The sequence below is a fragment of the Gymnoscopelus microlampas genome, assembly GCF_963454915.1.
Source record: "Gymnoscopelus microlampas genome assembly, chromosome: 15".
Taxonomy (NCBI): Eukaryota; Metazoa; Chordata; class Actinopteri; order Myctophiformes; family Myctophidae; genus Gymnoscopelus; species Gymnoscopelus microlampas.
The window spans coordinates 25,585,034-25,597,907 of NC_139952.1; the positions used below are offsets into that span (position 1 = coordinate 25,585,034).

Sequence of the window (12,874 nt, forward strand, 5' to 3'; positions counted from 1 at the left end):
ACACACACACACACACACACACACACACACACACACACACACACACACACACACACACACACACACACACACACACACACACGCAGTGCTGCTGAATCATGTTTGAGATTTGTTCAGACTGGCTGAGCCCCTGCTGCTTGTGCTCTTGTGTGTTAGCTGTGGTGGTGCTGAGACAGATGTCATTAGTGCCTTTAGAAGCGGCCTGGACGAAGGATAAACATTGGGTTACAGTCTGTTGAGGCTCATTAGTCTGCATTTAGCTCGGCATTGGACCGTTATTCATCTTCTAATGATATTCAGCACCCTTCATGTTTTTCTCGTTTGATTATTCTCTGCCCAATCACAGTAGATGAGGATTGTCATCGTCAGATCCTCTCGGCGTGTGATGAGATGAGGAGTTTTGGGGATGACCTGGTAAAGGTTAGTCCCTCCAGAGTTGATGACCTTATGGTTTTACTTTTAACAACTTTAAACCTGGCGTCCCGATTTTGGGCATGAATAAAGGCAGAAAAAAGAGCAACACTGTCATATGATCGCGATTGCGCAATATGGCGGCGCCGACGCAACGCTGCAGCTGATTCTGATGATGAAGTATATAATAGGGCAGCTTAAAGCTTCATTTGAATGAATAAAACATTATATTGATGATCAATCTGTATGTATGGTAGCATAATGTTAGTACAATATGCTTAACACAAATGCTGTGGCTGTAGTTGGTCTGCATGCTCTTCTATTGAGACATACAGTCAGTATATATCCTGTGGTCTGGTAGGACCACTACTGGTTGACAAGTGGTACTGCCTGAAGGTCAAAATTACAACCCTTAGCAAGCAGGCATGCTTTTTTAGTGGTAGAAATGTTGTACTTGTGCGGGGAACCAGGGTTCGAATCCCGGGTAGGACATGAAAGTTGTGGATTGTAGCTTAAAGTGGTTAGTGACCTCATCGGTTAAAGTGATTTTTTACATAGACTTTAGAGACTAAAGTCTATGTAAAACAACCCTGCTTTAGACAGTAGAAGAGGCCAGGTCTGTGTTCTGGGTCTGTTGTTAGCAGTGGTGGAAAGTACTCAAGTACTGTACTTAAGTACAATTTTGAGGTACTTTAACCTTACTGGAGTATTCCCAATTGTCTATACTTTTACTTCTACTCCACTACGTCTCAGAGACAAATATTGTACTTTTACTCCACTATAATGATTTTAATGCTTTAGATACTAGTTACTTTTTAGATTTGGATTATTATTACAAAACATACCCACTTCAGCCCTATTTATACTTTGACTATTTGAAAATAACTGATCTACAAGCTCACAACGTTGTGAGCTTGTAGATCAGCTATTTTCAAAAGATTTTTTTAATACATTTTAGACATAATTATGATAACCTGTGACTTAAACTTTTGGTACTGTTGAGAACACAACAGAAAGTATTTAATTGGTACTTTAAGTATATTTTGATGCCAATACTTTTGTACTTTTACTCAAGTAAATCTCGATTAGCGGACTTTTACTTGTAACAGAGTGTTTCTACATTACAGCAGATACTTTTACTTAAGTAAAACATTTGAGTACTTCTTCCACCACTGGTTGTTGGGATGATGTGGAGTTGTCAGGAGGGCCTTAGAGGTGAACCTGGTACTGTAGAATGAGAAAGAGGGACAGGATGCCACCCTGTGGTGTTGAAAGGTAAAGCATGCATAACTTTCGTCACGACTTGACTTGCACTGTAATCGACCTGTATGTGATATTTCCATACCTGGAGACAAGTTTAAAATGAGCATATGGAGTTGCAATGTTTCATGCTGTGAGTACGATGCTTACACGCAGTAGTAGTCCATTAACCCTTTAAGGCCTGGGAAAGCAGCATCTGTGTAATTTTTTTAGTTCTTTGGGCTATTCAAAAATAGCAGATCTACAAGCTCGTGCTTGTAGATCTGCTGTTTATTTTTTTTATCGTGAAAATGTATGCAAATCTTTCAATATATATTTCTTCTGGGGGGTCCCTGAAACAAAATGTATATATCAGTGGTTCTAAAACTTTTTCATGTCAAGGACCCCCAAAATTATATGTATTTGGCCGCGGACCCCCAGAAGCAAAGATTTGAGTTACAAATGTTCGCTTTAAAAATATATATATTCAAAGATTTGCCCAAATGTTCATGATTTTTCAAAAATAGCAGATCTACAAGCTCATTGCGCGGCACTCTGTGCCGCACTATGACCTTGTATATCTGCTATTTTTGAATAGCTAACGTATAAAATAATGGTTACAGTGGTTGCTCTCCCGGTCTTAATGGGTTAAAACAGCCATGATTGAGTCTCTTGAACACATGGATGAAAATATAAAATCTTAACACCAGAATAATCCATTTTCTGTTTGAATTGCAGCACCGCAACAGAGGTCATGCACCGCACAGCAGAATGAGCTGTTTGATATTCAGTTATTGCGACACACAAGAAAAAAATGTATTCGCTATCGTTTTTATCATCACCAGCTCGTTGCTATGAGAAAGTGAATACGGAAAAAGTGCTTGTGTTTGCAGAAACCAGGTAGGTTTTATGCATTAATATCACCAGTGCATTCCCTGCCCTGCCAAGGGAAGGAGGGGGTTAATGACAGACATTCATCAGTACTCTCATTGTACACACAATAGGCAAATGGGAAATTTAGTTACGTTTACAAATTTTTTCTTTTTTTCTTTGCTCGTTTTGTTGTAGTGTCAGGTGTACAAACGGCATCATTCTCACCTGTGCCAGGGGATTAATCCTATAAACTCCAGTCCTAGTCTAAACTCTGTGGCAGAGTTGGCATCACCAATCGTTCCTCTAATTGTATTTAATGTTAGTAATGTTGGAAGATAACTCTAACTTATTGATAGTCTTCGCTCCATGTGGGCCTATTGCTGCACATTCTGTCGATACACTTGCAAATACAGTTATATGGCAGCATCAGAGTAATAACTACCTGGATTCAAACAACCATGTGAAACCAAACATCTACAGTACCGCTCAACAGCTTGCTAATTGCCTTTGGGAACTCCTTGTTACAAATCCATGGAACGCACCTTTGATAACTTCAAATTCTCTCCAGCAGAGGGCAGCAGAATTCTGTATTGCATAGCTGTTAATATACAGTGACACCAAGAGGAAATATCTCACACTATGCTATCTATGTGTACCATTTGATGAAAACTTTGTATCCACAGGGTGTTACTCCAAATCACTTGCCCTCTCAGCGTGTACTACTGTATGCTGTAGGAGCACACATGTTATTATTAGCAGTAAGGCATGGAAGTTGCTGGCCTGCCTCACCTTTTGGTTGGTATGCAGCCATTTTGTGAACGTCAAAGGTCGCTCTTTTCCACATGACAGTGGGGAAAAAAAGGAAATGTGTACCTAAAAGAAGAAGAAAATAAATGAAAAAAAGACCATAAAGAGGCAAACATTGTGAAAATAGCAGGTCTACAAGCTCAAGGCGTCGTGAGCTTGTAGATCAGCTATTTTCACAATATTTATCTGTGGAACCATGTCAGACTAAAATGTAATGCCTCAACTCCAACAATTCTAAGTGCTTGTCTGGGTGGGGGGTCCCCAGTTCAAATATGATTATGCTGGGGGGTCCCCAGTTCAAATATGATTATGTTGGGGGTCCCCAGTTCAAATATGATTATGTTGGGGGTCCCCAGTTCAAATATGAGAACCACTGCCTTAGTGCACGGATGAACTCCAGTGTCTCCTCAGTCCTCAGCCATGATTTATACTAAACCAGAAAGCGTGCTTGGCAGCAGAGTTTCACCCATGTTTGACATGGTGAGTTCCTTCCTCGCGGTGGCACTTTAGCCTGATTGGTCACCTCTCTACCTAGAGAAAATACAACAGCTGACAAATCAATACAAACATATCGCCCTCTCTCTCCTTTTATCACTTCCCTAACCCAAATACAGGCTTGGTAAATATGTTTTATAATTGTTGTTAAAATGGTAAATGGTGCATTTCTATAGAGCCTTTCCGGAGAAAGGCTCAAGTTTAGGAAAGACAGACAGTAGGAAAGCTGAGAAGGGGACAGTGTAGGGGAGACAGACAGTATGACATTGCCACAGATTACTTTAGTTAATTTAGTCTTATAGTTATGGATACCATCTACCCAGGGGGGGTGTAGCATAATGTTGCAGTTCTTTAAGGCTGCCTGAGATTCTAAACCATTATCGCATTTGTGAGCCACCTTATGTTATTCCTGCAGGGATATTGTGAAAGTGCATACTGGTAGGATACGAGACTGTTCCACTTAACAACCTGCAGGAGGCAATGATGACCCTCCACAGGCAACTGCAGAGATACAGTGATTATTGGTTGTATTTTTCAAATGAGCAACTAAATTCATAGACCAAAACACATATCCTATTTTTGGAAGTGAGGGAGCACAGCTCCCTTGCGCCCCCCACTGCACCACTGATAACATACAAACAAGTAAATTAACTGCACAGAACAGAGCAAAGTTACATTTGCATAACAAAGCTGGCATCCCATTCCCAACAAGAATGGGAATAATTTAGCCAACCTCTCTTTTCGGTATTATTTTCTGCCTTTGTAATGTGACTAATGTTTAAAGGACATATGCTGTAGATAAAAATGTAACATGAAAACAAATAATAAAAAAGAAAATACATCCACAGAGCTTTTAAAAAGGCATGGAATCAAAGATTATGATTATGAAATAATCATATTAATAATTTTATTGGCCCAACAAAAGTCCAGAATTATTGCGTTGTTTACTTCTATAAGCTGACAGCCACCATTATCCAGGTGTGCTTGCTTGTGTTTTCTTTGGGTAACTGACCATGATACTGACATGATACTGACCTTGATACTAAAGTGATACTGACCTTGATACTATTGTATCATGTCAGTATCATGGTTATGACCATGATACTGACCATGATACTGACCATGATTTTTCTCCCCTAAAAAAATGTTGCAAACTACATGATTGACAAAGTATAAATCAGGCTTAAAGCAGTTCCACGAGGAGAAATGTGACTGACTTGAACCCATACAGTATGCACATCAAAGGAATGCTGATAAGAGATACGTCATATTGGTGAAGGAAGGTAAGAGAGAAGGGATGACAGAATGGGTGTGCATAGGTAACAGGCTGACATTTGGAAGTGGTAAAGTGAGGGTTTGTTTGAAGAGAGAGAGAGAGAGAGAGAGTCTCTGTATGACGGGGGAGATGAGGTCCTAAAAGGTTAGCCTGGTAACGTCAAGAGGAAAGAAGAAACAAAGAGTTAGCCTTTGAATTGTCTGCCCTCCTATCCGAGCTGCTCACGCTCTCCTCTGACACTGCCTGGAAAAGAAAAGAGTGAGAGACAGCAAGGGAAAGGATGTTGTATATAGGGTGAATGAAAAAAAAAAAAAAAAAAAGGTTTAGTGAAAGAGGACCAGGGAGGGAAGACAGAGAAAGAAGTCTCTCTCTCTCTCTCTCTCTCTCTCTCTCTCTCTCTCTCTCTCTCTCTCTCTCTCTCTCTCTCTCTCTCTCTCTCTCTCTCTCTCTCCCTCTCTCTCTCGTTTAGATACTATGAACTAATAATACAATTATTATTATTAATAGTTATATAATACTAATAATTATTATTACAGGAGAAACAAGTGAGGGACGAAGGAGAACAAAAGATACAATATGAGTAGAGAGATACGAGGCCACAGAACAGGAGTCAATGGGAGGAGAGAGGAAGAGCTAACAGAGGTTCAAGAGACACCACGGGAGAGAACATGCAGAGGAGAGATGAGAATGAGTTGGAGGAGTTACTGGATTCACCTCCACTTTAATTTCCCCCCTGTTTGTTCAGGGTGGGTGGAGGAAGAGAGATTCTCTCTCTCTTGTCTTGCTTTCCCTCTCTCTCTCTAATACAGTCTGTCTATCTCTCGCCTGCTCACATACATGCTCTCATGTTCTTTCTCTCTCTTCGTCTCTCTCCCGTCTGTCTCTTTCTCAGTTCCATGCTCTCGTGTCCCCCCCCCCCCCCTCTCTCTCTCTCTCTCTCAGAGAGTCACGCACTCAGTCACATCACATGTCTCTCTCTCAGAGGAATCAGAAACACAGGAAGCTGCTCACTCACTCAGAAAACTCCCAGATGAAAAATTGTTCTCTTCTCGGCTCATTTTCTTTCTTAGCTCACTGCTTAATCTGTGGAGGGTTTCTTTAGGAGCATGAACTGTGACCTCCTTAAGATTGTGTGAAGTGATTTGATATTGGTCTACCTGAAGAGTTCAGTGGTGTGCTTGTGTTCTGTTGTGGAAGTTTCTCTCTAAAACAAGCACACGGTGATAACTTCAGATGAGGTCTAGTTCCATGGAGGGCAAACCTGTCGATTCTCAACAATGCAACGTGAGTGTTAGAATATATAACGATTTGTGTGTGTGTGTGTGTGTGTGTTTAGGTACATGTACAGTGGATGCACATATCTACTTCCATTCACGCATTTGTTTTGAAGTATATATGTGTTTTGGGGGTTCAAGATAATTGACTGCCCTCTGTGATTGCAAGCTTTATTGTGCCTTTGATGGCTTCATAAACATAAACATTGTAGGACCCAGAGATGAGAGGCAGTATTTCTGTTACATGTATTTCAAATAGGTATTTGCATTACTTGTGAGTATTTTGTCATTTGTATTTGACAGGACTATAGAAATGCCCGTTTATATATTGTTGTTTTTCAAAATATACAAACTACTTTGTGTTAAAAAAAACTAAAGGAAAACAACCAGTAAATACAGTTACTCTATATATCAGTTGACTGGGAATCCAGGGTCTATACTTGGTACCCTCCTTTTATCCCTCTACGTGAAATCTCTTTGCCGAAGCTTATAGTGTGACATGTTGTGAGTTTGTAGATCTGTGAATTCCACCAAATGTTTGCCTAGTTTTTGCAGAATGCAAAGGAATGGTATGGTTCAATGTGGTTAATGTTGAGAACCAACAAGTTTATAGACTTTATAGTTTATAGTTTATAGTCTGTATCTTGGTTGCTTGTCATGCATGTTCCCTGAGGAAGTTCTGGGCTAGGCCTACTTATGAAATGTACCCAGCTCACATCACCTGACCAGATTAACATCCAGTTGAGCACATGCATCAGTGGTGTAAATCTAGGGGTTACAGAGAATACAACCCCACCTGCAGGGGGGCCTCTACTTAGCCCACCAATTACCGTGTTCTCTTTCGTAACATACATTATTATTGTTATTTATATAAGTGGAGTTAAATCTCACCGTCCCCATCTAATGTAATCATGTGTTCTTAAAATGGTAAGAACATTAATTATGTAACATAATTAATGTTATAAATTAAACAACCAGATTTATGGAGCCAGTTGCTCAGGAGGTAGAGCCGCTTGGGAATGGAAAGGTTCCCGTTGTTTGATCCCCGGCTGCCCCTAGGTTAATGTCGAAATGTCCTTGAGCAAGACACTTGACCCCTAACTGCTCCCGATCATAGACTGTATAAATGAGATGGACAAACCCCCTCCGCTGCTTTCTACAGACCGAAAATGAAGCCGATTGTTGCAAGACTGTAGGTCCGCCATCTTTCAATACGCGTCAGAATGAGACCAGACCATTATTGGTTGGGTAGCTTGTCAATCAAGAGCGGGGGGCGGGGAATGAATGCTATTGGTTGTGTAGCTTGTCAATCAAATCATCCCGCCCCTCCTAGAGAATAGCCTATTTTATCGTCAATTTTATAATAAATAGGACCATAATTTAGCAAAACGCATATCCTGATGATTGAAAGGAGACTTTAAACTAGCGACTGGAAGCATATAGAATTTATGACCATTTTTATTACAGTAAGAAAATCTAGTCTAAAGTTTGTCAAAAAACCCATTCACTTGCGTTAAAATAAATTCTTTCTGACACCGCAGGTCGGCGCAGGGTAAAACAGCGCCACTCTGGCCATTTTGTCGGCCTCATCGTAAATATCTAAGACTTGCCCCTTGCTCCCGATGAGCAGGTTGGTGTCTTGCATGGTTTCCCCCGCGGTCGGTGCGTGAATGGGTGAATGTAATGCATGTTGTAAAGTGCTTTGGATAAAGGTGCTATAGAAATGTACCATTTACGTACAGTAATGGTGTGTTTTAAAAATACTAAATGTATTTTAATTAACCCATTCGATCCGGGAACGCATCAAAAATAGCAGATATACAAGCTCATAGTGCGGCACCGAGTGCCTCGCTACGAGCTTGTAGATCTGCAATTTTTTTGAAAAATCGTGAAGGTTTGTGCAAATCTTTGAATATATATATTTTTAAAGCGAACGTTTGTAAAATATTTTGTTCCAGGGACCTCCAGAAGCTTCAGATTTGAGTTACACATTTTCAAAAGATCTGCAAGCTCGTAGATATAGCTTGTATATCTACAAGCTATATCTACGAGCTTGTATATATCTGCTATTTCTGAATGAAGTATAAAATAATGGTTATAGTTCAAATCTAAAATGACACAGATGTGTTCCTGGTCTTAATGGGCTAAATACATTTAATTACAGCTATGTTTATTTTCAATTGTTTGAGAGGTATTTGCGTGTGGTAGAGAGATATATTTTGGTGTATTTTTGAGGTAGGACCTATTGTACAGGTGCTCACTAGCAGGTCACACAAGGCTGGTAAGTTGCAGATATATTCTGCTCATTTTCCAGTTCCCTTAATTTCAGAAAACAAAGTTCCTGAACAGTTTTTGTGAGAATTTGAAGGTGGAGTCCCAGTACAGTATGTTCTGTAAATATCACTTTTCTCACAAAGCTGTTATCGTGCTTCACTATAATCCAATCCACTATAGACCAATACCTAAATACGTCTCCACCATGTATCTGCTGCTACAGGATGTTTTTACTCTCATAAAATGAGATGAGACATATGGTCTGATTGAACTGTGTGTCTCTATGACCTAAAACAAGATCTGACCTAGAATACAGACTAGTAATGGGACAGGCGGTTTCACCACCTGTCAGGGCACATAATAGGAGATAACAGAGAGCCTATTAGAGGTTTGGTTTATGATGCTGTATTATACAGTGGAACCTGGTCTGTTAAACCATGATGTAAATCTGTGTTGTTATTAGAGTTACTGTATACTCTAGGAGTGATTCTTAACCTTTTTAATTTTAAGGACCCCCAGGACCTCTCTGTGTGGAGTTTGCATAGGTAGGTACCCTCACAAAAACATGCAGTAATCCTGGTCACTATACTGCCTCCCCCTGGCCAGCCGGGGCGCCTGATGGAGGGGAAAGGAACTGGTTGGAATAACGTGTTCCTTCCACGCACTACGTCCAACCAGGGAAACTCTCCCCTGTCAGGTGACAAGAAGGTCCGTTGGCTCTCATGCATTGAAGGAGGCATGAGCTCGGCTAATGCATTGAAGAAGGCATGAGCTCGGCCCTGGCCTCCCTAGGTTGGCAGAGGGAAGGTAGTGCCCAGGATTACATAGACAATTGGCACTGGGTGTAAAAAACGGGGTTACAAAAATCGTGGGATAAAAATTTAGAGTAAAAAAAAAGGACCCCCATTTTGATATGCATTAGGCCATGGACCCCCATTTGATACCATTTTTATCTCTGGGACCCCAATATACTATAAAATCCTCAGTGTTAATTTAACTCTGAGAGTGTTCAAATGGAACCAAATGGATCCTACGGGTCCTGAGTGTGTTCAAATGCAACCATTGTTCCATTTGGACAATCAGGGTTACAGGCCCATACAGGTCAAAATTTGGTTCCTCCTAACTATCAAATATTTAGCTGGGGACCCCCTCAAGGACTGCTGGGGGTTCCTGGACCCCACATTGAAGACTAGTGCTATATAGAGTCGTATCTCATTGTCACCTATCTTGTTGCTGGAAAAACTCATGATAATGAGTAAGCTAAGAGGAGTTTCATTGCAAAAAAAAGGTTGGAAAAGAGCTTGAGTCATACTAACATTCATGACATTCATGGCAATGCCAGTGGCAACGTCCCAGTCATTACAGCGTTTGTCCAACTCTAAACAGAACCAACCGCTCAAAAAGGGCCCAGGGATATTTCAGGAATGCAACAAGAGGTTGTCGGAAACTGCATTTTTTTGTTAGTTTAAAAACATAAATGCATTTATGCATCATTTAGGCATTTTGACATTTAATAATGTTTAGAGTTGTCAAAAAACACATTTATGTGGAATGTTTTTTGAAAAATATACCAGTGAAAGTTTTTTTTTTTTTACCATAAAAAAACCCTCCTGCTCAATAAGGATATTCATGTTGTTTTACCATCCACTGTTTGTATGCATTAAAATGTAAAAGCCTTGAATAACAACATCCATTAAAGTCCACACAGTGTCTGCTTTAGGGTCAGGTAGAACTCCTCTGACCCCCCAAGCAGTAATTTCCTGTTCTTATCAAAATCCATTTTAATTAGCTTTTACAACACTCCTCTCCCTGCCTCCCTCTCTTTGTTTTCACTGCTATTTATATATCACTCACTCCTGCCGTGAGCCTCCCTGCTTCTGGGAGTCCACTGAGTTCATGTGGATGGGGTTGTCTGTGTGTGTGTGTGTGTGTGTGTGTGTGTGTGTGTGTGTGTGTGTGTGTGTGTGTGTGTGTGTGTGTGTGTGTGTGTGTGTGTGTGTGTGTGTGTGTGTGTGTGTGTGTGTGTGTGTGTGTGTGTGTGTGTGTGTGTGTGTGTGTGTGTGTGATGAGGCCGAGTGACCCACTTATGTTGAGAAAGGTAGAAAATAGACAGTATTGTGTGAGTGTATGTGCGTAAGGGCCAAACGTCCCCACGAGTATATAGTAGAATTTGAGAAATAGACATTGTGAGGAAAATGTTCCTGGTCCTCACAAGAGAAATGGTTGTTTTATGGATACAAAAAAACATTTTACAAGCCAAAAATATCCGATCTACAAGCTCGCAACGCGTGACGCGTTGTGAAAAGGTAGATCGGCTATTTTCGGTGCACGACACCAGCGCCAACTTAAGTATAAATTAAGGCCAACACTAACCCCTAAACCAAACTTCTAAATGCCTATTCCTAACCTGAATCCTTTTTGGTTTAGGTTAAAAAATTACATAAAATCACCGTCCTAAATTGTTGATGTCCTTACAAGTATAGTAATATAAGCATGTGTGTGTGTATGTGTGTGTACGTGCATACAGACTATACAGCGTACAGTTAGTGTAAGTGAGAAGTGATTGAGTGAGTGGGAATATCCGTGTGCATGTAAAGCCTGACTTTGTCGTACGACGGTGTCACATGCTGAAAATAGCCAATAAACGCATATATTGTAAGCGTGAATGGACTATAAATTAAACATGAGTGAGCGTCCCCGTGCACCGAGTGCCTGTGGAGCGTGGCTGCCGTGCACTGGAATTGCATAAATTCCACATAAATATTCCATTCAGTATTTATGTGACAGACGCTTTCCTACTGGAAATCTCACTTTGTTTATCCTCCTTTGTTACTCTATTCTCACTTTGCTGACATTGACGATCCATTTACTGAAGACATCAAGACTTTAGCTGCACCTCCCACACACACACACACACACACACACACACACACACACACACACACACACACACACACACACACACACACATCCTACACTCACACAATGCTGTCTATTTTCTACCTTTCTCAACAGAAGTGGGTCACTCGGCCTCGTCACATGCAGAGCAGATAGCATTTACTGCTTATTATTAACTTGCTTGTTAAATCGTTTTGGTGACATTCTCTTTCATGCATAATTCTCTAGAATATGACTGTACTGTACTGTCTGTACGCAGATAGAAAGCCAAAACAAAGTGTGTTGGGGGTGTAGAAAAGAAAGAAAGAGTGGTTAGGTACTGTAGATAGTAGAAAGACAGGTAGAGCAGAGATGTATGGGAGGGAAAGGGGCGGGGGGGGAGAGAGAGAGAGAGAGAGAGAGAGTGCGATAGAGAGAGGGGGGATGTAGATAGTTTTATTGCCCACAGTGGGGGAGCTGCATTATGTATCATTTTCTCTCTCAATCTCTCTCTCTCTCTCTCCTTGCCCATCCAAGCTACTTCAGTAGATATCTGAAGCATTAGCCCTCCTGTAACACAGATTCGTTATGATATGCTTCCAGCTGAGTGCTGGAGTACAAATGGAGGTCATGGCCCTGGTTGCTTTGAAACACTGCTGTGTTATGGGGGCCTGCTCGGCTGTTGTAGAGGTCTGGTCCATGGACTGACTGAGAGCCACTCAAGCACTTCTGTTCTGTCTCGTGTCCTTCAACCTTCAACGTTCATCCCTGACACGTCAATATGTACAGTATGCAGTCATGTTCAATGTGAAAAGTTAACTTTGCACGCTCACAGTGTATCTCGATGCAACGATGGAAAGAGTGGGAGAGTGTGAAGAGTGTGGGAGACAGACAGTAAGAAAGCTGAGAGGGAGGCAGTGTAGGAGAGACAGACAGTAAGAAAGCTGAGAGGGAAACTGGGAGATGGCGACGACTGGATAAGAGTCACAGCATCACCCTCATGTTTTAACCCCTTAAGACAGGGAAAGCATCTGTAATTTTAGATTTTAACCGCTTTAACCATTATTTTATACTTTGGCTATTCAAAAATCAATAAAATTTGTGCAAATCTTATTGAATATATATATATATATATACACCCCAGAAGCAAAGATTTGAGTTAAAAATGTTCACTTTAAGAAATATATATATATTCAAAGATTTGCAGATCTACAAGCTCATAGCGCGGAACTCGGTACCATGCTATAAGCTTGTATATCTGCTATTTTTGAATAGCTAAAGTATAAAATAATGGTTAAAGTGGTTACACAGATGCGTTCACGGTTTTAATGGGTTAACATCCAGTTGA

The 12,874-nt window shown here is 40.7% G+C and overlaps 1 protein-coding gene across 2 annotated transcripts in view; it reads left to right on the top strand.

Annotated features, from left to right (window-relative positions):
• osbpl10a (oxysterol binding protein-like 10a) overlaps positions 1-12,874 on the top strand; it is an 87,345-nt gene that overhangs the window by 57,922 nt on the left and 16,549 nt on the right. The gene's annotated exons all lie outside the window — the stretch shown is intronic.